Here is a 27,073-nt window from a genome sequence, read left to right as displayed (position 1 = left end):
CGTGAAAGGCGCGGAAAAGGAGGCCATGCTTGCCTAAATGGCATGGTCATTCCCTGTGTGCTTCCCGCGAATGAGAGGAGATGAACGCCATGCTTTGTGAGATTCGGGGGACAGGGTGCTGCCGTTTATACACATTTTTTTCTTTTCTGAAGTTTTGTTTCTGCTTTTCAATATAGAATCCCTGTCGGAACCGCGCCTATAACCAATAGTCCTAAATCTGGGTGTGCGATGCTGTTTAAAGGAAAGCCGAGGGTCATATACTTCTCTTAGAAGTAGTTACACATATTTTGGACGTTGCTAAAAACTCCACCATGACTTTCTGACATAAAATGACCACATGTAGTAAGCATGGGGGTTGAAAAACGCTTGTAACATGTAATTATCTGGAACTATTGCTGATCTAGAAAAGCGGGACCAGCCGTCATTGACATTTTTGGAACGTCATGACACAGAGAAATGCTATAACATCGTGTACCAATAAAGTTAGGTGTGATGACGTTGTTCATAAAAAATAACAATACTGCTGCGTCTGTTTCTTCTTATAGCTATTATAGCGTGTGACACCACCAGCGATTGCATGAACGCAGTGAGCCAATGCGTCAGGAAGACATCATCACTAATCCACTGCCTGAGTGCCAAAACCGAACGAGAACGGTGCAAAAAAATGTTAAGTTAAATTGTGGAGGGCTCTCTGATGCTTGTACTATATTTCTAAATCTTAGAGAGCTTGGGGCTTACGTAAATGCAAAGAAATGGGTAGTCAAAAATGTCGCGTCAGCGCTCCTTCAAAGCAGATAGTTCTTAGAAATAATATGACACGCAGTTGCTTGGATATATACGAAGCAGAATCGCGATGGTTCATGTCTTCGACTAAAAGCTGGAAAAACTAAAAATACAGTCTCCACTAAAATTACACTTCGTTTCTTTGAATTTATCCTGATAACATACACACTTGTCAGTATCGTCACGCGAAACACTGCGTTGAATATTGCTGTAAAATCCCATTTACCAATCATAGATAAATAGAAAGAGACGCTAAACATAGCGGTCTACTTTCCATTTTTCCGGGAGACACCCGAATTTCGACCGATTGAACCGATTGTATGGACACGGCCGTATATTTGCCAAGAAAAATGCCCCAAAGCCACTGCTAAAAAAAAAAGCACATCATGCAGTACGGCCGCATCACAATTGTCTCTATGCGAAGTGCGATTTAAATGTAAGCTCTTTGTGTGTTCGCGTCTAGGCCTAATTCACTTTGCTTCAGATCGAGGCATGCTTAAGGAGTGCGCGTTAGGCAGAGGTCTAATATGCATTGCATAATGGGCAGCTTTTTTAAGTCCGCTTCGCCGCTGCACAGCGGTGTCATGCGGCAAAGCTTACTAGAAGTAGAAAGGAGCCAGTGTTAAAAAAATAAAATTCTCCAGTTTTAGGTGCCGAAATCACCATCTAGTAATGAGGGACGACGTAGTGGTGGATTCGCGAATAACTAAGCCACCTGGGAATCTTCAAAGTGCCCCCAATGCATGACACACGGGCGTCTTTGCATGTCGTCCCTTCGAATTGCGGCCGCCCCGCCGGGAGGTGGGGGGGGGGACAATAACACACAGACGCTGCTCGGCGCGGCCCCAGTATCGAGCGAATTGACCTTCATGCTGCGTCTCTCTGCAACGCGAACTAAGCGTTGTAAACACAGCGCATACGAAGCTACTAGCACTTGGCGCACTTTTTACACATCGCAGATAGCTTTCAAGGTATTGGCGCCCGCGTGGCGTATGCAGAAACTGCCGGTAGAGGCAGGCTAAGTCCCGGTTTGACCTTGGCTTAGCTTGAAGATCAGATTTACGGACCCAGGCGTTTTCTGGGTTTGTACCTGGATTAGTAGAGCTATCGCTCTAAAATGTTCAAGTGCGGTGCCTGCACTCGCGATGCACGTTTATTTCCAAAATGACCGGAAAAGTTCAAGCCTTAATGCCTATTCGGCCCATTTCGAGAAATTTGCGCATCGTGTTGTAGCGTCTGCTGTCGTCACTGCATCGTTCTACGGGCGGTATCAGGTTACTGCTACTCCACGCGGCTCCATAGATGTTTTGCTTTCAAGTTTGCCGTGCTCAAAGTTTGTCTGCTGTGCTGAAATCTTTCTGCAATCTGGCACCACTTCCCATCAACTAAGTTCGCGCCTTCCGGGAACCTTTTTGACGAATGTGCACGTAGTAAATGATTGGCTTCTTTTAGCTATTGCAATAATCGCTATCGTGATAGTACCACGTCGCGAGGACGGAATGGCACGCGTGGACGCAGTTTTTTTTTTTCGTCAGAGAACGCTTTCCAAGAAAAAACACATGCCATCGAAAACAATTTATCGAGTCACGTGACTTTACTAAGCTGCCCTCACGACTGTTCAGGCCTCCAACTTGTACCTTATTTTCTTAAGCCATCTATAGGAATTGGTGTATAATAAATGCGAGAGATATTTACGTCCGCGCGCCATTATTCAACTAGCTCTACGTCATGTCGTCTGCTACCGAGAGCTTACAAGATGTTTGCACTTCCAAGTAGCAATTACCGGAGAACCGTGAACTCGTCCAGAATTTGCCTTCATCATCGTTGTTAAATAACAATCATCATCAGCCGGTATATGTGTCTACCGCAGGACAAAGGCCTCTCCCTGCGCGGTGCAGGCGACTCACGCTGCACTGTCAAATATAGGACAAAAGCTGCACTCCCTGAACTAGTGCAGAAAGTGCAGCCAAATCGAAGAGACCAACCGTCAATGGTTTGAAGTTTGTAACGTCACACTGAGGTAGCGGCGTCGCGCTTTCGGCCTGCAATTTAAAAAAATGTAATTGGCGCGTCATTTTCTTCTGTAATAGTTAACCCTTTCCCGCCCAACTTACCGCAAATAGACCTTCCAAAATTATTTTCCATCTGGAATACTTTCGTGTTCCTCAAGGAAGGACTGCATTGGATCGCTGCTTCTTCTGAAGCCACTGGTGTTTGCAAATATTCATACAACTTTCCCTTTACTTTCTCGAACATGGTGGTACATCCATAGAAAGAAAATGTTTGTCCCGTGAGATGCACGCATGCCACGTCAGTAGTAAATAATAGTCTAATATTGCTGCGACTGCCAAAATTGTACCATTTAGCGTCAAGACTGACAGACTCAGGTCTGCAACTGACCAACTCGGGTGCAGACCATTGCCAAGGACTGCGGGACCTGCAAGTGTTATTTATTATACAAGCTGTGACATTTCTATACAAGCTATAAAATCGTGGCATGGCTTAATAAAAGCTTTTATTATCTGTCTCTCTGTCCCATGCTTTAGCATGAACTATAATGTATTGATGTGTTTACTACATCTACTCGTTGAAGCTTCAAGGACCATTGCATCTCAGCTCGTTTAGGCCTCTTACGCTCGGCAATCTTTTCTGCTTTATTCTTTCCATTTTTGTTCTTGGCGTAGTTGTTATTCTTTATTAGAATGTTCACAAACGAGTACCGCAACAAACTTAAATGAATGTTGTGTTTATAATTGCTCAATCGCAATAAAAGAGAAAAATATGATCACAGGAACATACAAACTTCTCCACAAAAATGTCAACACCTGCAAATATCGGCTGCAACTGGACAAAAAAAATGAACTGTTACAGCATAACATCCTGCGCAGAAACAACGGCTTTTGAGCGCGGGACTCGCAATTATCACTATGCAGCCGAATGCTCGTTAGCATAGAGGCTTAACTTCTGGTAAAGTTCTCGAAGGCTTTTCCTAGCCTGTTTTCAGAAGCGTAGCCAGACGGAGGGAGAACCGTCGACTCCACGACGTAACGTAACTACATCGCCAACCAGGGACGCCTGCAACTGCAAAAAGTGTCATTGGGTTACGTCTTCTACGCATGATTATCAAGGTTTGCGTTAGCGTTTTCTGTTTTTATCTTTCATTTCGTTCTGGTGCAGGCATCCTAACTGCTTTCAATTTTAAGCTGCCCATCTGTTCATCTTTCTGCGAAAAAACATCTGCGCATATTTATTAAAACTGTACTTTTCTGCTGCTACAGAAAATTCGTAAGTCGCATACAAAAGGGCGTTAGAATTTGGGCAATGATTCCCTTTTGTGAAGAGATCTTTTGTGCCTTGGAAGTGCTTCTGTCTCGTATGAATCTGTCAAGACATGCTGGACATATCATATTGAGAATGAAATACTGGGCACTTCATTCGAATATTTAGGGCTTCATTTGTTGAATAACTTTATGGAGCGTCAAATATGTAACAAATGCTCCCTAGAAGAAGCAAATCTATTACCCTTCATGCTCTAATGCCATGATATAAATGGCCTTAATACGCATTACAAACGCCCCTGTCGAGTGAGGATGGTAGAGAGCTTAGCGCCAGCAAAGCGCGAATAAATTATGCAGAATAGTAGATGACGTGAATGGCCATCGCTGCGAAAGGCCACCTATACATCAAGCTGCAAGCGTAGCCCTTTCCTTTTGTCGCAGTAGGCGTCGCGTTCAGACGGAGCCAAGAGGGGAGGATGCATATCAATTTCAACGACAGCGCTTCAAGCTCGATAAACCACATTGAGGGAAGCACTCCTCGCAGTCCAGCTCATCACTTCGACTTGCTTTGGTTCAAGGCAATATCTTGCTTTCTTTTTTTTTCTCAGATCTGACTGCGTCGTAAAATGCGTGCTCCCCTCTCCAAGAAATTAATTTATGAGCGTATAGTAGTGCGCCAGCAAGTGCCTTTCCTTATTAATTGCAACCCGACAGGGATCTCTCACGCGCTCTTGAATTTGTTCGTGTACTTGCTGTGAATTTGTTTACTAGTGTAAAAACACCTACAAGCGAATGGGAAGGCACTTGCGAATGCAGTCGGAAACGTAGAAACGTCGTAATTGTTCGTAAAATGATATATCAGCTAATCGTGACGGCGGACACACTTTTTCGAAGGAGGCCGGCCAATGGCGAACAGCACTTGAGAACGAAAAGCTTCGTGAATTCTACCCAGACTTGTTCGTCTTTGTTTCTGAGTTCAGCGATGTTAAGCGGCATTTAGCAAATTCGCTGACGACTGTCCGTAAAGTCAGCATTGCCATGTTATTTAATACGCCACAGCCTTCTTGCTTCTCGGAGAAAACGGCAGTGTGTGACTACACCATATGTTGTCATTTGACGAAACATTGGGTACGCAGTGGAATACGTGAAACGCCGAGTGTGTGCTTTAGAGGATGTATTGGCGCTAGAGGATACAGCAATAACGCAGCCGTGATTTCATGCATTAAAACGTTTACATGTTTTACTTACGTTTCAGGTGTTGGAGGGGGGGGGGGGGGGGTGCATGTCTTACTGTCTAATTTTGCAATCGTGTACGCTCCCTATTCGTAGTGAGCCCGTTTGTTTAGCAAAGGGTGTTTGAACTCTAGGGTTGAGAAATGACCCTCCTGCCGGTGGCGCCTGAGACTTCCATGACCCGCTTAAGCCCGACCCGCTAGCGCATGGTTGGTGCTCCAGCGCTTGCCTCAAACTCCTCCGCTTGCACTCCCTACAGAGACGGAGACGTTTGGCAGTGGTCGAAGGGGTCGAATATCTCTCTGTCTTGTTGTCCGAGTCCCTCCAGGTCATTTCTGGGCCCAATGTGACGAACGAAGGGGCGCCATATTCTATACGTGAAATATAATTTGGCCTGTGGAGCGGTAGGACACGACTGGAACCAGCAAGGAAAGGCCGTCTAAACCAGAACCAGATGAACTTTTTTTATTTTTGAAAGCAAGTAAACCGCAGTCTGTAGGTTGAAGTGCTCACAGCTCAACGCAACCGTTGGAAAAGGTGCTTTATCCGGTACCGCTGACAGGTCAAGGTGATCTTCAGAAGTGGCGCAATAACGCTGCCACTGTTGTAGCCAATACTAACAGGAAGAAAAACAGAAGGCAGGAATGGTGAACTGCACTAAACATGAATCTTGATCAACTACACGCGCTATAGAAGGTCCAGTGTTTCTACAGTCGGGAACACAAGTCTGTCGCCCTTTTCATACGCTATAAAAAATGGAGTTCGTGTGACTTTCTCGGCTGATGAGCTGTGAGGCCGGGCTCCGATTACGTGGCTTCTGTACAAGGTTGATCGTCCGGTCTACTCCATCCACACTGGATAGTCTGGCGTTCTTTGTCGAAACGGGTATAGTGGCACAGGAGTTGATCGATGGTCTTTTCAAATCTGCACTTAGCTAACTTAAGTGAGTCGACCTTTCCAATGAGATAGCTGAATGAGGTAACGAAGGCTACTCCGACCGACAACTGACACAGGAGTGTCGCGTCACGTCGTGAACGATTTGTTGTTAACTGCACTAGAAATGGCGGATCAAGGCTGTCGGAGGGACGTTTGGTGTTCTGCAGAGCATTCCACAGACTCAACGTGATGTTATGCGTGAAATGGCAAAACTATCTTGCAGTGTGTGCTCTTGGTAAAGTTATCAGGAGTGCCGATGTTTCAGAATGGGCAGCACCATCGGCGAGGTATTTACCAACGATGCCACAATGTACCGGCAGCCACTCAAAGTTTATGTCATGCCCTTTATCAGTAACACACAATACAATAAATACAATACACTGCTGTTGGAGGAGTGTTCATTTTTGTTAAAGACGCATGTATGCTCTAGGATTGATGTTAACTTTCACAATGCAGAGGTTATACCGCTATCTATTAACAAAATAGAAGTTACATACATATAGTGTGGCATTTACAGGCCACCAAGCAAGGATATTAATATGTTTTTGAATGAATTGAGCCCTTTCCTTCAACAGCATATGAATGAAAAACAGTTACTGTTGGTTGGGGGACATCAATATTGATATTCTGTAAGAAACAAGATCAGCAGTTGCTAATTACCTGAATTAATTAGCTGAATATAGACTCATGAACGTAATAAACGCCGACACAAGAGAAGAATAATTAGGACGCAGAATTACGAAAACATGCATTGACCACATTGTATTTAGGCTGGCAAAACAATCATATAGGTCAGTCGTGATCAATATAAAAACTAGAAAGACCAATATTTTATAGTAGCTGTTATCTTTTTAGAGAAATATGTCGAAGGAGAGGGGAGCTGTGTAAGACGGGATCTCTATGACAACAAAAAAGTTCGCGCAACCAGTTTGCGCATGCGCACACACGGCCTTTCTACCACCTATCAGTGAAACGGATCTTTGACGCATCATGCGACAGATGAAACTGATTAAACCGCTGGGAATAGATAAAGTACGTTTTCGAAATTTATACATCCATTTCAATGAGCTGAAAGATGAAGTGCTAAAGATACTAAAAGGCATACTTGAAACTGGCATTATACCGCAAGATCTAAAGATATCGATCATAAGGCCAGTTTATAAAGGCGGTAAAAAAGACGACTATACAAACTACAGGCCAATCGCAACTTTGTGCTCTATTGCGCAAATAATGGGAAAACATAACGCATGTGTCATGCGGTCGTTTTCTTATAAAATTTCTCTGCATATTCGAGCTCAATTTGGCTTCACAATGCCTTGGACCTGACCTCGCAATGCCTTGGAATGCCTTGGACCTGACCAAGGCATTCCATACTGTAGATCACGCTCTAATGATAAGCAAGCTTAATAGTTTAGGCTTTAGAGGTCCGTTTAACAGGTTCTTTGCTAACTACTTTTCCAATCGATTACAGTGCGGATTACAGTGCGTTAGAATTGAGAATAAATACAGTAGCTATAAAGTAATAAAATACGGTGTACCGCAAGGTAGCACTTTGGGACTAATACTTTTTAACATTTATGTCACTGACTTGGGCAATTTACAACTGAACTCCAAAATATTCAAATATGCAGATGACACCACGCTTATTCTAGGTACCGCGCAATATGAAAGAGGATGCTCGCGCCTTCAAGAAGATATACATAACATGATGGAGTGGTTTGAGAAAAATTTCATTTTGTTAATCCTCATAAAACCAAATTTTTATGTTTCAGAAATCCACATAAACGTGTAAGACTCGACCGACTCTTATACTTGCACAAATCTGCGTGTGGCACTTGTGAATGTGTGCCCCTGCAGACTTATTCAGTGGTAAAATATTTAGACTATTTCGTGGACGAACACCTAACTTGGAATAATTATGTGGAACACTTGCTCAAAAGGTTACGAACTCTGGCAGCTTCAATTTATAATTTGAGTGGGAAATGTCCTCTCAATTCAAGAATTACAATATACAAAGCATTAGTGGAGTCAGCTTTGCGCTATGGAATAACTTTATATGGCACATGAGCAGAATTGAAAAGGCAAACAAATAATAAGCTTATCAAACGAATAGCAAATAGTATGTCTTATGGAACAGTCTTACACAAGGCTTCTGCAAAAGAAAAATTCTCTAAACTAGGTATACTGAAGGTAAGCGAAATGTTTCGGTTTTCAGCGGTTCGGCGGCACTATTTCGCAAGAGATTTCAAGGTAGCTGTCCACAAAGAAGTGACACTGAGGAATACAGACAGATACGTTAAGCCAAGAATTTTCACGAACTATGGTAAAAAAACGAGGAAGTATTATGTCCAAGCAGTACTTATTGATATCAGTGACGATTTATGCAATATTGTAAAAAGAAGAACACTGGTGAAAAAGATAAGAAAGTGGCGCTTAGAAACAATGCAAGAATGACATTTCTGTCTGACTTTAGGGTCATGATCCGTTGCAAGTTTACTCTTACGTCATGTGTCTAGTCTACTTATCGCTTGTCAATTTATTTCTTTTCTGTTCATCGTTTCCTTTCTTTATTTCTATTTCTTTTTTTATGTCGCGCAGGATGGGGTCCTGCTATCTGATCTTTGTGTTATGTATCATTGAGCCTTTGTAACTGCTGATGTATCCACCAGCTGCCAGGTCAGCCAACAAGCGCTATGTGCTTAGGCTGACCAGCAGATTCATGTGTATGATAAACGGGCGAATGCAACTGTATTCTATTGTACACAATAGCAAATCTTGCGGTCCTGGAACACCAATTGGTCAGAATTTCCATATCATAAATTTAGCATGCTTTGAAGGGCTGCCTTGGACTGGCAGTATATTGCCCCTTTCCAAACTGTTTTTTTTTTTCAATATATTCTGCAGCGGCGCAAAGACCAGCGAGTTATACACCCGTATATGTCTTGACGTTTGATGGCATAACAAAGCCGTAACTGAGGCATCTGTCGCACTTCCTCAGATCGGACCGTCCACGTAAACACGGATACTGAGTTGCCAAGAAGTGGCATGATGTTAATTCGCCGACTAGTGTAGGCGCATGGCATACATGGTAATCTTTCTTTTTGTGGATTCGGATATTTGGCTTGAACACGGGCTTGAGATACTACTGCGGCAACTTCGGGCGTTTGTTACATGTTGCTAACATGTAAAATGTAACAGCGTGCGTTACATGCGTCATCGCAAACTGCCTCGTTCTTCTGCTGAGCAACCTTAGTCTAACAATGGATTTCTCTGCAGTGAACGTCTCGACAAGCGCACTTGTTTTTGCCAAGGCTACAAGTTCCATCATTGAAACGTTGGCATCATAGATAAAGTTGGCTCGTTTGAACATTATTGATCTTTCTGCACAACTATTTCTTGTTTCTGCCTGTATTGTCCTCCATATTGTCAATTTTGGCATAATTATTGATATTGCCGTTTTTATTTTATTTTATACTTTCTTCTTTGCTCATATATATATTTTTGATCTCTGATTTATACATCACTCTGCATGGTTTTTCTATGTAGCGTTTTTCTAGAGCCGGCAGGCGCTTTCCCCACTCTGGTGGCAGTCTCGCGCTAGCTCTCTTTTTTATTTGTTATTTCTGCCCCCTGTGTTAGTTTAAGTGCATACAACCCTAATTATCATAATACGTGAAAAATTTGTTTTGTAATACTGAATAGCACTATACAGTCTTCCATGGCAACTGCTTCCTTGTTCAGGGCATCCCTATAGTGCCGTGGGGATGGTTTGAGCAAGAAAGGAATTGTCGTGGAAAACTTTATAGTGCTATAAACAGCTGTAATGTGCTCACCATATTCAAACCAGATGGTTTTTTTTTATTATTCAGAGCGTCTCAGCAAACAAACGGCAAAATGTGGTGACGCAATCCGCAAACTCTGCCGACTGACAACGCAAGTGCACGAGCTTCAACTTTTTATTTCGCTTTATCACCAAACGCATTATTACAATAGCGAGCACCGCCTTCTTATTTACACATTATTCCGGCGGCAGCTTTTGTCGGGAACAAGCAATATGGACCGAGTTAGTGGAAGTGCTGTGCTGTAGTTATTTTTACTTCATTTTGCTCCTTTCGTGCCCGAAACGTACGCTGGCGTTTCCACAGACGTTTCCGAGTAGAACACGGCATTTCCTGAACTATCGTCGAAGTCCCTGACGCAAGAAATAACAAAACGACATCGATAGAAAGGCCCACCTAACGTTTCGCAAATTTGCACAGCAGTTAAATGAACTTTGTTATGTTATCGCAACGAATCTATTCTTGTCACGCTAGAACAACAACCCTTCGAGGTTTCCCGAACTTTTGGGTCCCCAGAGTACTCAGAAAAATGTCCGTCCACTCTCGGCGAAAAAACATGGATCTCCGTTTCACTCAAACATTGCGCAACGGCGTCTGAGGCTGACAACGTATGTTTTCCAACACTGTGCTCATTACAGAGTGTGTGCTTCCGGCACAGGCCTGCTTCTGTACAAATGTAAATGATATCGCAGTGTGGGAAACAAAACAGAACGCAAGTACGTCCACTTGGCACGATTGTTTGCTTTATCTCTTTAAAGTGATTCCAGAAAGAACAAAATATAATGCCTACAATACCACTTCTATGCTCAGCAGAAACAACAAAAATAGTGAAACAATGGAAGAAATGGAATATTTACGCATACTGGCGTCAGTGTAGCATTGCGTAAGTCTGGTATTTGAATTGTTTTGTTCCAAGACTCCAAATAAACCAAAAATTAACAGTTTTCGCTCGTTTGACCCTGTCCAACTTCGTTCGCAGAAAATAGTTAGTGGAGGATCCTCTTGGAATCAGGTCGGCCTTGCGCCCATACACTCTTAGCACGGTAACGTTTACTAAAGGGGTATATTCTCACAAATTTGTGCACCTATAAAAAAAGTTACATAGTAACCTTTATTTAAGTAACCTTTATTGAAGGGTACACTCTGACCAACGTGTAACCTATAAAATAAAAGGCTACGTGTACCTATACTAAAAGTTACTATATAGTAACCTTTAGTATAGGTACGCGTAGCCTTTTTGTATGTAACCTTTCGTATAGGCATAGTCTTGCAAAACTTCGCACGTGCGTCCTTCTGCGCATGTACATGAATTTAGGACATTGATTCTTCGGCCAACCACCAAACTTCAACGCAGTGCACTAGCGTAACTCACTGAACAGAACTTCATAAAAATTCTCCTTCAAATGATCAGCCGAATTTCTACAACTTTCGGTTACCAACGTCAGGTGGATGCACTCTTCTGAAAATATAGGCATTTAAGGCACTTAGTCATAACTTCTCTGCTGTGTTATATTTGCGCTTTGGTCAAGGTATAACTGCTATAACTCAGCAGGCAATTTACGACTAAGCGCGGTAAAAGCTTATGTCATCGGAAAAAGATATCCTTTCGACGTAGCTAACGAAACGTTGTTGAAATTCGGCTGATCTTCCGAAATACACTTTTTCTGTAGCTGCTCAGTGAGTTACGCTAGTGCCCTGCAGTGAAGTTCAATGGATGGCTGAAGGAGCAATGCACAAAATTCATCTGCGTGCGCAGAAGGACGTGCGGGTGAAAACGTGCAAGACTGAATGCCTATACGAAAGATTACAGAAAAAAAGGTTCCTAAATATGGCCGCAGGGGTTATGCCCTAATTTCTTAGACATGACTAATTGTCTAAAACCCAAAAAATATTCAGGTCTTAAGACAAAATGACATTTCATTGCTGTGAAAACTGCATAGCGGCGACAGACAGCATTTGCGCGATACTTAATACATTTGGGAACAAAATTTTACTAATTAACTTTTTCATTTCTTTGGGGACATGTAGTTGCATATTGAAGGCAGCTAGTACTGAAAGCATACCGATTTGCCATAATTGTGCGTGGCACCAATTTCGAGAAATTGAATCTGCAATGAGATGCGTTGCTGTTTCAGTTATTCTTTCTGCACAACCTGCAGCAAAATTCTGTAAATATCTGAGTTGGAACAGCAATGCATTTTATGGCATCTTTGCTGCAAAATTCTGTAAATATCTCAACTGGAACAGCAATGCATTTTATGGCATGTTCACAGTATGTGTTTTTGAGACTATTCTGTGGCAGAATGCTTCCAGCAACCGGATACGGCGTGCTGATTGACCAGCTCTGCCGTTAACCACGATTGTTTATTTACATGCTAATCAGTCAAACATTGGCGCCATTCGTACTAATGATTATTATTGAAATTCTGTTGCGATTATAAAACTTGTTTAGCAGAAATCAACATTTCGTCTCAAATTATCTTTTTTTTAAATATTCATGGACAGACTGTTTAACAACGTGTAAACCTTTGCCACCTTGCTATTTTACAGCGCAGGTCATTTACACAAGGCAGTTTGCAGGAATTAGTATAGAATGCACAATGCATCAAGACAGTTGTACGTTTTGAAATAAGCTGGCACATAATTGGTAATTTTGGATTAAATGTGCAAGACACAAAATAATTTATGAAATACACAGTATGTTGCTTTTGTATACTGGTGAATGCATTGTATAAAGGTTCGTCCCCCACATTTTTCTTTGCTGCGGACCATGTTAAAAGTTTTTTGCAAAAAGTATCATGTCGTCATCACATGATAATGAGATTTCTAATAATTATATTTTGCACGAGTGGAAAGCACATCTGAAAAGGCGGCACAATTCAGAATGAATACGCCTTTCTGCATGCAACATTTCTTGTATCGAAAAAAAATATATCGGTATGACACGGCAGCACCCACATTCTGAAAATGATGCGAGTAGCAGCTGTGAGAAGGAAAGCTGACACAAAACATTTAGTGAAAATGTCATGCTTACTTTATTTGCATATACAAAACAAGGTAACTCAAAGTTCTCCCTTCACAAGCAAAATTTCATTTTTCCTTGGTCTGTTTTCTTCTCCACGGCCATGAAGCAGTAATGAAAAAACCTCTGAGTACAGCGCTGCCTGGAATCACAAATTTCTACAGCATCACGAGGAATAGGGCAAAAAAAGAAAAGGAGAAATGTTGAAGTTTCGTGTACAATATGTTCAAATACAAATACATATAAGTTTTAGACTTCCACGAGGAGGCCGATCTCATCATTGTTTCGAGCACAATCATGTCTCTTTGCTGTTACTATGTCAGTTGCTAATTTTCAGATCTCCTTGCTGTGTAGTGGAGCCTACAACGACAGAAAAATAATCTTACAATCTCATAGTTATGTGTTAGCGTCGCCCTGCAAACAACAGCTATTAACATTTAATGAAAGAGACATAAATAAACCACAAACAGATGAAAAACTGCCACAGAACAAATAATTAAACACGCCTAAGGTGAATATACTCTTCTGTCTAGGAAATGTCGGTAAGAATAAAAAGTAAAGATTACAAAACTGAACGAAAATGATTTATCAAGTCAGTTCATACTCCCCTCCAGTACAAGTACAAAAAACGACACCGCAATAATGTGACAGTTTAACAGTCAAAATGCAATATCAAGTGATTACAAACTGAATATCAGCACAAAACACCAGTTCCGTGCATGAGGTCAATGTTGTGCGTCCGCACAAAAGTGCAACATAAACTTGAGATTTAAGAATAACCAACACGGTGACTGATAGTGATAAAAAATATTAAAACAACAGTGTTTATGAAGCAAGCAAGTAGTTCACTTAAATAAAACTGAACAGTGCGAGCATGAGCAAGAATTGACGGTGAAATATACGACAGACACACACCAGCAAATCGATAGTTGAACAGGAAGCATTGCTTACCTAGGTCACATTTATTGCTGTCTTCGGCATTCATTACAGCAATCACAACACAAACGATGCTCACCACTCTCAGGTAAGCGAAGAACCTTTACCATTGGCCATCAGCAATGCGTCTCGTCGCAGCGGCCACGCAGCACGCCAAACATGTCCGTGCTCCACGTCCGGCGTCACGGCTTCTTTTCAGCTGCGCGCGAGCCTTTAGGAGTCCTTTCGGTAACTGTACCACTCGTCACGAGTGACTCAGACACACAATACGCTTGGTAAGCGCACGCCACCAAATCGGAGAGCGTAAAAACGTGGGTAAAGCGATGAAACAAAGCGCGACACGACCGTTTTAAAATGACACCACCGGCCATACTCTTCCCGGCATGCATCGCGAGAGCTGCGCAATGCAGAGGAGATATGACGGCGCTCATGTGTGGCTGAAGCTGAAGCGCGTTTGATTATGCCCCGCATCTAACGCAACTTAATATAATAATCAAACTACAGTTCCGTCAAAGTATCACAGGACCATATATATCAAGATGCTAATATTCTAATGTTTCAGGATGTTGCTTTTCGTTTGTATTTGTATGTTTTCTCCCTGCTCATTTGGCCGGCCGCCATTGTGGCCTCCCACCGTGAGCGCACGTTCATCTCTCTACGAGACCTGACTGGAGCGGTTGTCGCCTGCTGTCATGTGAATGTAGGGGCGTCTTTCTCGCGTTAGTGAGCGGGCAAAATTGGTGCATGTCTGGCGTTCTCTAATGAACCCAACATTTGCTGTAATTTAGGAACCACTCCCTCTTATACATCAAAATACAAAAAAGAAAGAAATAAAGAAAAAGAAAGCGCGGTGGCCAAACATTCAGTTGCAGTGTACAAGTAAGTCTGATTACGAAGCATCTTTCTCGCCCTGCAGATTAGTTATTCAGCCTGCTCGAAGCTTTGATTCTGTCGGTCGTCGAGCTTTTAAACTACTCTAGCGTGCGCCCACGTGCAGCTTCAGTGTGCGCCCGCTGTTAGTGGGTGTCGCGTTTCAGGAGAATATAAAACAAACGCGAATATAAGGTGCATTGATGCACAAGGAAAAAAAAAGAATATTGGGTACAAATATATATTCAATCACCATAATGCATCTGCTTTTAGGTTTTGTGCAGGCACACAAGTCTATGTTTTATACCACAGCTTAAAATGCCTGTATCGGTAGCGGGGGGGCTTTCCATCACATTGAAACGTGTAGTGATAATTCATGCCACAACATCGTTTGCCACAATATTCTCCGGTGTATGTTCACTGTTTCTGTGGCTTCCTTTTAGATTGTAATGGCACGTATGCAGAAGAGATCAGTGACGAATGAATGGCTGCTGTCTCTCTTGAGCATACGCTCGTGCAAGATTTAATTTTTTTTTTACATTGCGAAACCGAAGAACCCTACTGGTATCAATAAAATATTAATCTAGTCCAACCAGCCTCATTCCCTCGGACGCACAACATATCGTATAGGTTAGTCCCGGCTAAAAACACCACATCAGGATAGCAATACGACACAATAATAAGTAAACTTCCAATCCATAAAGTAGGTCCCCTAAGCCACGAATGCCAACTCCTTTAGAAGTTACAATCTAAAGGTTACAAGACATTTGGCGTGGCAGTAACCTTTAAAATATACGCTTCGCCACATGTAATCTCTAGCCGCGACGGAAATTCACGAAAACATAAAGATCAAGTTTTTTTAGTCACCGAGTAACCTTTATGTTATACGTTACTTGCAATTATAGGTTACCATAAACGTTACCGTGCTAAGAGTGTACTGTTGAAATTCAGGAGACCGAATACGATACATTCTGTGCGCACCTTCCTAGAATTCCTCCGTTATTTAAATTACGAAACCTCCTTGCTTTTTTGCATGAAAGAGAGAAAATATAGAGTTTTTTTCAAAGAAAAGCTTGCGATGCAATTGTAATTTCCATGGATGTTTCTTTTTTCGCTACCTGATAGACAAATATTGAGATAAGAATTCTACTTCAGCATGCTGTACAAATAAAAAAACGCCAGTTCTTTCTAGCAAAGTTTGCGTATGTCTTAGTTTTCTACACTACTTATTAATGCACGAGCACACGCTCTCTACGGCCGCATAAATTTCCCGTCTAGATATTGCACTCAATGCGTAAAAACAAAACGAAGTACGTGCCATGCGACGGTTCCCATGAATTCTGTGCTAGTTTTATTGGCAGTGCTTTCCCGATTGTTTTTCTCTTTTATTTTCACTTCGTAAATTACGGTAAAGCATTGTGTTCCAAGCCTGACATGTAAATCGTATAACCCACAACTTGTATTTCCCATAGTTCTCACTCTGCGTTTTTGCGAGGATAACTTCTTGTGATATCGCATTCAGTAAAACCCACTCCGGTATAAGACCTGGACAAAGTCCAGCAGTATCTAATAAAAAGAATTAATAGCAATTGGCACTGTTTACTTGGCACTTGTTTCTGAAAAGACATGACTCTTCGTAATAGTGCCTAACTCTGATTGACTGTTGCAGTTGAATGTTTTTGTACTAGTATTACAGCTTGTTTACTGTAGTCGTATATATTGTATTGTTGTTATAGATTACTGGCTGTATATACTGTTACTGTTACTTGTCGGTGCCCACTGTAGAAAGCAATATTCGCTTGTAATTTTTTTCACGTGTGCATTTACGTCCTATATGTTAATTTCAGTCTCTTATGTGAACATTTTGTGCAATGAATCCGAATATGGGGCTAGAGGCTTAGTCAGGTCACTATCTAGTGCCACCTTTTGCCCCAAGCACCGCGACAATTCTGTATTGCTGCCCAAATAAATAAATAAATAAATATAAATAAAGTTTCATGTACGTCCCGTTTCCTACAGCAACTAAAAGTGCGCATGGCCTTTGACACTTGTGTTAGACTTAACAACTCTACAAAAAATATGCATGCGTGGTCGGTGAAATGCAGTGCAATCGAACGCAATGAAAGCGAAGTGCGTCAGCCTCAGGAATAAAAAATAACCCTCTGTTTTTTTACAGGCTCGAAGGAACCGAAATTGCCATTGATGACGAAGTAAAACACTCAGGATTTCTACTGAGTAGCCACCTTAACTGCGAACTACGTACTGTTTCTATATGCAATCACGCTCTTGGCAAACTGTCTTTTCTCGAAAGGATACAGCCTGACACTCCAGCAAGAGTCAAATTAAACGGATTCAAAGTTCTTTAAATACGCACAGGTAATATGGGATTCACATAAGAATTCTTTATTTGACAAGATCGAGAGAATTCGTAGTTGCAGTACGTTTTCTCTACAAGGACTATGCACGACAATCAAGCGCAAGTGCTCCAGTCACAAAAAATAGCAAATATTCGACCGCCTAGAATAAGCAGCATTATTACAAGGCTAAATTTTGTATAGCTTCAGTGCCACGGTAAAAAAGCCCACTTCTCACTATTTGCAGGAGGACCCTATTGAAACACTCGAACAGAACTTAAAGCAGTAAAACCAGTCGCCAGCCATTTAATCGCGTAAATTCCCATCAAAACTTCTTGTTCCCACATTTCATATCTAGTGAGAGAAATAAACTCCGGCTGTAAACTTTAGAACACTGTAATCATTTGTGAGATGTGTAGAAGATAACGAATATTTCTAACCTCTCGTATTTCGCTGTAATCCTGCCTTTATTATTTCTTTCAAATTTTGTTGAAATTTAGGATTGTGTTACAGTTCTAGTGATTAGGTAACCAACTCATGCGTTTACCCAGGCCTGCTGTATCCGCAAATCGCTAAATAAAAAAATTACAGTTCAGTATAAGAGATGGCAGGAATTATTTTTAAGGCATTATCAAGTGTTCGTTGAGACACTCGTTTTTTTTTTAACTTGCTTCATAAATACAAATGTATTGTATGGGGAAGACTGTCTACGAAGAATTACTGAAAACTATGAGGAACACTCAAGAAGATAGCAATGGGGCAGTGCTGTAGTGCACTGTCTCTGCGTAGCGAGGGCTCTTTCGCAGTCGTATAAGCACTCTACAGAGAAGCGCCCTTTCTGTGTGCAAAGACGTTCTGGGGTCGTGGTCATGCTCTAACAAACATATAGCTCTCAAGGCTCTATAGTATTTTCTCGTGGAGAGTAACCTGCTCAGTTCTCTGTGAACAGTAGTTTACTTGCCTTTTATTATTTTTTATGTTCCCTTGACCTACCAGTCCATGCTTGTATCATGTCTTTATTCTATCAGCTTTCTTTTTACGATTTTCTCCGGCGCTAATAGAAATCTTGTGTTTTAGTTTGTTATTTATTTATAAACCTTAAAAAGTGCTTTGTAATTTCATTACCTTTAATGGTGCCGTTAGTCTTAGGAAATATTTTGGGATATCCTCGCCGTTTTGTGGCCGCACTTGGCAGATAACACTTCCACAATCACTTTTTGACCCCAAGACTTTCGTGAAGTGAGCATGCAAATATGATTTTGTGTCACTTTCGTTCCTATTCCATTCGGTCCCGCGTTTTTTGAAGTATGCTCATTTTAATATTACAGCACTAACGTAGCTATTTTCCTGAATGCGCCTTATAATTAGTTGCATAGCATGATGTTGTAAAGTGCAGTTATACTGTATATTATACGGAGTAGACTACAGCACGCCTTGAGCGCAGTTTCTATTCGCTAATTTGTTTAACAGTCAGCAAATTGTTTCTTTGCAAGCTGAAAATGACTCACAACTTATTTTTATATTGTGCTTATTGAATTATTCAGTTAAAGGTATTTCGAGGATATCAGTTTCCAGATTCTTTTCAGAGTGCTAAATATTTTAATTTCCACCTGTGACACGGGATGCTTAATCATCAATTTATTTTAGGTCCGCACTTGACAATGCAGCCCCAAAAAGCAATAATTATTATAATTAGTAACAATAATAATAACTAGAAAACTTATCAACTATTTGATTTACAAAATATCACCCGTATACTTAAATTACTCATACTTTGAAATATAAACTATTTACTAATCAGGAGCTTATTTATTTCATAATTAGATAAATTAAACAGTTATCCCAGGAACATCTCCTCTGCCGGCGTTTCAACTTTACATTTCAGTCGCGATTTATAGGAGCACAAAGGACAACACATATTCCACTGATGAACAGGGATTACGGTATAGAACTGCGCTTGACTAAACCCAAAGGCAAAAACATTGCACGCGAGAAACGCCTTTCGGTCGGGCGCAATTTATTCACGACGTGGAGCCTTGTGTTTCACGGCGACGACAGACTGCGAGTTTTCTCCGAAAGCTCAAACAAAAGATTTCCTGCTAGACCGCTCTACACAGCGCACCAATAGCTCGTCGCTCATTCAAATGAGTCCGCTGGTCTGTTTCGCTTCGGGAGTGGTGGAAGAAACTCCACTCTCGGCAAACGTGCAGTCTTCTTTTTTTTTAATCGTCTCCGAGTCACCGCTAGAGTTGTAAGCAAACTGCAGGAAGTCTACTTCCTTCTCGCGATATGGGTGATTGACGAGGCGAAAGAAACTCCTTTTCGAGAAATTTAGCCATAAAAGAGAGGTTGCTGGCGTTCAGTTCGAATCGATGAATGAGGATAACAATAACGCGAGAACGCAAACTCCCCGCTTCTGTTAGCGATTTCGCGGTCGGCGCCTTTCTTTCACTTTTTTTTTTAACCGCAGTGATCGGAGGTGATGTATATCCATTACCGGACCCTTGTTTCCTTTCTTTCTCGTAGAAAAGAGTTCTGTTGCCGTGATTCGTATAATGCATTGATGTTTAGGTACTTCCGAATGAATGTTTTCCGGTTCGTCACCGCTGCCACCACAAATATACTGAACTAATGATGCAAGACAACCATCTGATTGAAACGTAAAATCCGTTAAATACAGCCATCTAGGCTTGGCCACCACTACTCTTCCAATGATCTTGTTATGTATGTGACTCGACTTTAAGATTAAGAAGTTCGAGATATCTGCATGACTTGACGCTAAATATCAGTGTATTTATTGTAGGTTCTTTTTCCCCTGTGACCTTTAATGGATGAATGAGTATGTGAAAATTAATAGCCGGCGCCACATAAACGTGCTACCATCTCAAAACAAAATTATATATTGATCAAAAGCTTTTGTGTTTCCTTGCATAAATTCACTACGTATACCACCACTTTCTACCAGTGAAATTCGTCGCAATATGTGCACGTTCGTGTGTATGGGCAATACATTTGTCTTGTTTTTTTTCTTTCTTTTTATTTGTTTTTGAATTATTTTTCTGTTAAATGCTATTAGAAGGTGAGGCAGGCACTGCACTCTGAAAAAAAAATCTGAGAAGGGGTAACGCCCACACTAACTGAACCTGTCGAAGTTGAATTCGATTGAGAAATTCTACATCTCTCTCCATCTCGGTTTCCATTGCTGATAAACCATTCTCTACAATCTTGAAGACTTCCCCATCAGCGCGTCACGGTAACTGTTGCCAGAATAAATTGACAGCTGCCAAAGCTAGGGAAAAGCAGCCTTTGCATTTTTGCAGAGCATTTCGTCTACATTGCGAATCATATTGACTTAGCACCTAATGTCCGTAACGCCAAAGTAAAACACAAAATCTTTTGTTTGGAAGTAATTATACCACGAAGCACATCACTTCCCCACTTGTTCGTCGTCAGTTGTATCCATAGCTCCCACCCGAGTAGATTCAAAGCTCCCTTGCAATGTTTCAAAAATATCGCCAATCGTAGACCGCACGGTGAGTCAGTGGCCTTGTAGCCACGAAGGGCGGCAGGATTGGCGACAGTATGCGCATTCGTGCAAGACGATTTGCAGTTCGAACATATTCTGCGGCTCTGTTCGCTTAAGGAGTGCCCCTCCTCGCTACCAGACCACTGACACGCCATGCAGTTGACGCTCGCGTGATATTATTAAAAGTTGCAAGGTTGCACACGATGGTATTCAGCGTAGCACAACTATATATTACACGGGCACAGAAGACAGTTTTATGTATGTGTTTCCTGTTATTCTGGGTCCGTCCACTAGTTGGGCTGAAGCGAACGCCTTCGTGGTGACATATTGACAAGCCTAGATCACAATACTGATGTATGTACACGCTTTAGAAGCTGTATTCGACAACAATAATGTATCACCAAAAAAGGCACCCTGTATATTCAACCACATAGGATCATGGAAAACAAAGCGAATGCTGTCCTTTTGTAAATGGTCTCATCTGTACGTCGAAGTGCACAAGGCAAGAGTGCCGGTGTGTTCCCTTTGGCTGCCGCCACCAACCTGCTGAAAATGCCACCATAGCATGCTTAATGAAGGACGCCTCAACAATTATATCAAATCCTAACCTTCAAAATTTCAGTGAAATTTCATTTTGTTGCAGACAGCTTACAATACAATGTCGTATTGATTTTCAATACAACATCGTCAAAGGCAACTGTGTTTCCAGCGCACTATCTGAGCATCATGAGAAGACAGACCATTCCATATACTGGGATCCGGCATCCAGCTGTTATCGCCACGGAGAACCGAATACCGTCACAATTATTTCTAGAAGAATTGCGTATTAACACGACACGCCAAACGAAAAAGAGGACCCATGATAATCTGCCCGAAATCTATGCCCGCGCACTGCGCCATCTAACTCATACTTAAACCGGAGCCATTGCGTTTGCTAAAGAAGGCACAAACAAGGTGCAAGGTATATAGCTACAGAAGGTTCGGGAATATAGCTACAGAATTTATTCGGGATTCCCATATCGTCCCGTCCGATTACTGGATACGTAACACATGCTTTTTTTTTCAATAGGCTACATGCGCAACTAAAGCTTTTACATTGTGTTCCTTTGTGCAGGTGTAAGCGGCCCCCGGGAACTGCAGACACCAGCCGTATCAGCAGCGTGGACCGGCTGCGTGCCGTGACCCCACATCCAGGCTGAGTGGGCTAGCGCTCGCCCTGTGCCTCGGAGCGCTCATAGGCGCCACGGCAGTGGGCAACGCGCTCGTTTGCCTCTCCGTATGTCTCGTCCGCCGGCTGCGACACCCATCCAACCACCTCCTCGTGTCCTTGGCCGTCTCCGACCTCTGCGTGGCCCTGCTGGTCATGCCTCCCGCCCTCCATCTCGAGCTCACCGGCCACCGCTGGGACCTCGGTCCGACGGCCTGCGACGCCTGGGTGTCCGTGGACGTTGCCTCGTGCACTGCCTCCATCCTCAACCTGTGCATGATCTCCGTGGACCGCTACCTGGCCATCACGCGACCCTTGACTTACGGCGTCCGGCGCACGGCGCGAAGGGCCTGGGCCTGCATCGGTGCCGTCTGGCTACTCGCCGGGCTCATCAGCGTGCCGCCTCTTCTGGTACTCGGAAACGAGCACGGCACTCCCGACATGCCAACCTGCCTCGTCTGCCAGCACCTGGCCTACCAGCTGTACGCCACGCTCGGGGCATTTTACATACCCTTGGTGGTCATGCTCGCCATGTACTGGAGGATCCACCGAGCCGCCAAGAAGGTCGTCGAAGCAGAGCACAGGGCGAGGCCTGGACCCCGTACGAGGAGCCTGAGGGTCGCCGTGAGGGAGCGCAAGGCTTCCATAACTCTGGGAATAATCCTGACTGCCTTTCACGGCCTGCTGGCTTCCCTTTTTCGCCCTCGCTCTGGTGCGACCCTTGGGAGGCAAGCCTCTGCCGGAATGGGCGCACAGCTTCGCGCTCTGGTTAGGCTATGCCAACTCGGCGCTGAATCCGGTCATCTACGTCACGTTCCACCACGACTTCCGGCGGGCGTTCCGGGACTTGCTTTGCTTGCGATGCGACGCGCGGGAAGGCGGGAGCAGCGCAGTTGAGATTGGAAGCGGTAACGGGGAAGGAGGAAAACTGCTCGGCATAAAGAACAAAAGCAATCGAACCTGGACTTGACCGTGGTGGCCGTCGCCGGCGGGACTCCACTCCTACAAAGGCGACTTGGGTGAGAAACCTAAGAAAGAGAACGGAGAGAGACGGTGCCACAAAGAACAGCGCCATCAAAGTCAAGCAACATGTGACTCGACTGCGACGTCCACGGCTCCTCCGTTTCATTGACCTACCGCCTCATCGTACTCCAGTGAATAGAACAATTCACCCACCAATCACAACAAAAATTATCTGTTTTGTGCCCGGCTGATTGAAGAACAGCCCGGAGTCCTCCAAGTCCACCGTGACATTCCTCTACCGATGGGTGGGCAAAGGCATCTATCTCATGCGACAGTGCCAGCCGCGTGACAGATAGGCTAGGGAAACGATGGCGGCGGAAGCTGTGAGGCTGCTTAAGCACGCACTCGGTCTATTTTAAGTGAAAGAGACATAGTGTGACCTGTTTTGTCTAAGGCCAACGCTTTATTGCAGGTTAATGAATACGCACTTCGAGGCAGCATGAAAAAAAGGTACTCCAGATTGCTCAGTTTTATTAACATTGCTGGCGAAAAGAAAAGGTAATTTCCTTTGCAGCTTTTACTTCGAACATCCTTAAAAAACACTTTTGCTGACTTTACACGGCATATTTCAGGAAGAACACCAACATCATCTACACGAGTAAGTTACATAAAAGATATCCTAAAAGGCACAACTAGGTGCTGTAGCAAAGGCTGCCGTGCTGAAATTTAAACTTCCAGTAGTCCTGTTTTTAATATGATTTCTACATTAATCAGTGTCAGTGTTTTTACACAATGGAGCACTCATGATGTGGTCGATTCGAGCTTTTTCCAACCCTAGCCTTCACGGCTTCGACTTGAATGAAAAGAAATCACATAGTTAGCGATGTTATATATATATATATATATATATATATATATATATATATATATATATAACAAGACGAAGGCATTGAAGTGAGATAGAGACGGGTTGAAATTAACAGCATTTGTTAGGGCAACAACCCTACCGCATAGTTGCTCTGAAGACGGGAAGCATATATGCTTTTGGTGGAAACGTTGGCGCCAGGAGGAAGCTTCCATTGTCCACTCACTTTTGAATATGCGCATGTATATACATATTCCGAGCTTCAATTTAACTTTCGTATTTTATTTCTACCACCAGCATATAAATATTTTCAATGGATATTACGACTGAAAGTATCACCTGAAATGCAAAGACGCCACAAGGACAATTGAAATGATTGGCATTGAAAGCGATTATCCACACGAACAATAATAACGCAAAAAATTCACGATAACCGCAATATCATAAATTATTAGCAAGCAGAACACAAGCTATCTTTTATGGGAATAGGTTTTAGATTATTGAGGAGCGTAGAAATAGTATGAGCAAAATTTATTCCTATGTAGCGATTCTTTTATATTGTGATTCCTCTAAATTCTTTCCACCACCGCCGGGAGCGGACTTGGCTTTAATATATGTACATATGTTTTTAAGGATAACAGCCATAACTGAAATACTCTAAATGCGATATTCCACAACAACCAGTGGCCGCATCCATGGCTTCCCATTCTAGAGCATTTTTCATCAGCCAACATTGGGGTGTAAAGTATGAACATGTGAAACGCAGACAGTCATGTGAATAGCGGCACTATAACGTAAATATATTCCAATCTGGATCTAATCAATTTGGGCCATTATCTCTCCACGATTGGTCAAACAATTTCTCCTGTCTCCTGTCTACGACCCAATTCGCGAAAACCGCAAGACCTCCCCATCTGATATGAACCGTACACACTGATTATGCATGATTAGGGCGAACCAAAGAAAAATAATCGTTTCAATTCTGCACCTTTTTCGCCATTAACATTCCGCTATTGGTCACACGTTTCCGGGCCGCATCCACTTCGCCGGTCTGTGATGCGACGTCACAAAACCGCGTAAACACACCACGTTCAACCGACGTCTACGCACTAACGGTGCAATATTACGCCGAATAAAATTAAACCATGTTTTGGAATAGCCGGTAACTTGCCCCGTTTCGAAAGGAATAGAAGATGTCTGCACGCCGATTGCTCTGGCACTGACTACTGCTCTAGAAATTGAATTTCTTTGCCTGTATTCAACGGTCTTGCGTTACAGTATAACGTTGTTGAGCTCTTTCGGTACGTGTGCAAGATAACTTTGCCAACTGTTCTTCGTTGACGATCCGTTTTAGCACTATATTTACCTCCTCGTTGCACGCCGCCACAATTTGCGACCAGCTAAGCAAGCTAAGCAAGGGGAAGCACACGAATCACAGACGCCCGCACCAATATCGTCACCCGGTTATCTACTTTCACTGCATTAGCTTGGCACAATGAAACCCTCTCCACTTCTGCGTGCTCCACACTTCTTGTCAGCCAATTAGATAAGAAAAATTTGGAGGACGCTTAAGCTTCGCTTTTAAGAGTGGAACACGATAGCATTCAAATATCCATTGCTGCTTATCAGGCTTTTTTCTCGTATATTCAAATTACAATGTGACGCTATCACATCTGTAGGTTGTGGTTAAGTCGTACTTTACGATTTTTCTGACGGATTTTACTTTGAGCAATTCAATTTTTGTTCGCTAACGCCTTGCGCCACGCGAAGGGCTTGCCAGGTCGGGGTGGTTCGGGATGATGTGGTTCGGCATGATTTTTTTCACCAACGACGCCGGCGCTTACGCCGACACCGATGCCGGAGTTTTTGCGACACGAGGCCTTTAACGCTTTCGCGTTAAAATCTGTCAAGGTAGGCAATGCTATTCTCTTTGAAAGCAAACAAAAGTGACCTCCGATATACGAGGAAAGCATTACATTAGACTATTCAAACAACACTGCGGGTCATTGCCTGATGCTTGCGTCGGCAGTTGCGTAAATTTCACTCAGGAGACCAGAATAATATCACAATGGCATTGTTTTGCATTACAGGGCCCCTAATCTTGTATACTCAAGGCGGTCAAGCTCCCGAAGAAGTTTCGGTGAAAAATTATTTCTTATGTTTCCCGCAAATGCACACGTGCGATAATCGTTGCACAATTTGGTCTGTCATCATGATCCCATGCGTACCAATCTGAAACCGTATTCACATAGCTAACTATTCATCTGCATGTGCGGTTTGCATTCGGCCATCCGCCTTCGGTGATGATGTGTTCAAAATTATAACTAGATGGCGTTTGCTCTGACGGACAAATCTAGCGCAATAATCTCTGTGAACACGGGCCTTGTTTGGATCCAGCCAGAGATCGTGGAGTAAGTGTACGATTCCTGGTCCGAAAGAGAGCAACGGCGAGGACGAACTGCAACAGTTACTCCCCATGCACTTTGCTGTTTTCGTCCGTCTCGTGGAGTGATGCGGCGAACGTGGTATTGTCTATATATCATGAATAGTTGGAAGTTCGTGTACTGTCTACTGAACTAGATGTAAAGCAGCACTTTGCATCTTCGTGAGAAATTGCCTGAAATTTAAAAGGTGGAATCTGAAGGGCCGTGCACTTCGTGTGCGTGCACACCATAAGTGAACGATACGCATTAAGCGCGCAAGTCAACAATGGATTGCCAGATTTTCTTGGCCAATAGTACCTAAGGAGTTCCTTTCGTTCCAAGGAGATTATAAACTTAACTGAAGCGATGTGTAGCTCGAAAGGGGCACGATAAGCGATGGAGAAGTTGTCCTCTGTCGTCTTGGGTGCCCCGTTTGCGCTCGCTACACGAAGATCACGTAATGTCTCAGTTTAAATCACCGTAACAATAATCGGGCAGCTTTCTTTATGTAGTCGCTTAGATTTTTAAGTATGCGCAACGTTAGACTCTCCCGGCATAGCATACACCAAATGCCGAGTCTCTTCTGTTACTGCCGCACCTGCGTTCAGCTGGTTAACCTCGTCTCGGTAACCTGACTTGTCAACCGAGCTGCCATGGTGATGTGAAGTGGTTAGGGTATCCGACTTGTGAGCGAGAGGACGTGAGTTCGAATCCTACTTGCCGGTGCGTTTTTTTTCGCCCAGTAACTTTTTTATCAGCGAATAAATGGCTAATTTAATTAATTCCATCTTCGAGGAGCATCGGAAAGAATAACCGTTACTCTCTTGAGGAGCATCGG

The 27,073-nt window shown here is 42.9% G+C and overlaps 1 pseudogene; it reads left to right on the top strand.

The window, feature by feature from the left end:
- LOC125946914 (5-hydroxytryptamine receptor 1-like) overlaps positions 1-26,214 on the top strand; it is a 95,491-nt pseudogene extending 69,277 nt beyond the window's left edge.
- Positions 26,215-27,073: the final 859 nt, after the last annotated feature.

The sequence above is a fragment of the Dermacentor silvarum genome, chromosome 7 (genome assembly GCF_013339745.2).
Source record: "Dermacentor silvarum isolate Dsil-2018 chromosome 7, BIME_Dsil_1.4, whole genome shotgun sequence".
NCBI classification, from domain to species: domain Eukaryota; kingdom Metazoa; phylum Arthropoda; class Arachnida; order Ixodida; family Ixodidae; genus Dermacentor; species Dermacentor silvarum.
This window is presented reverse-complemented; position numbering and strand designations above follow the sequence as displayed.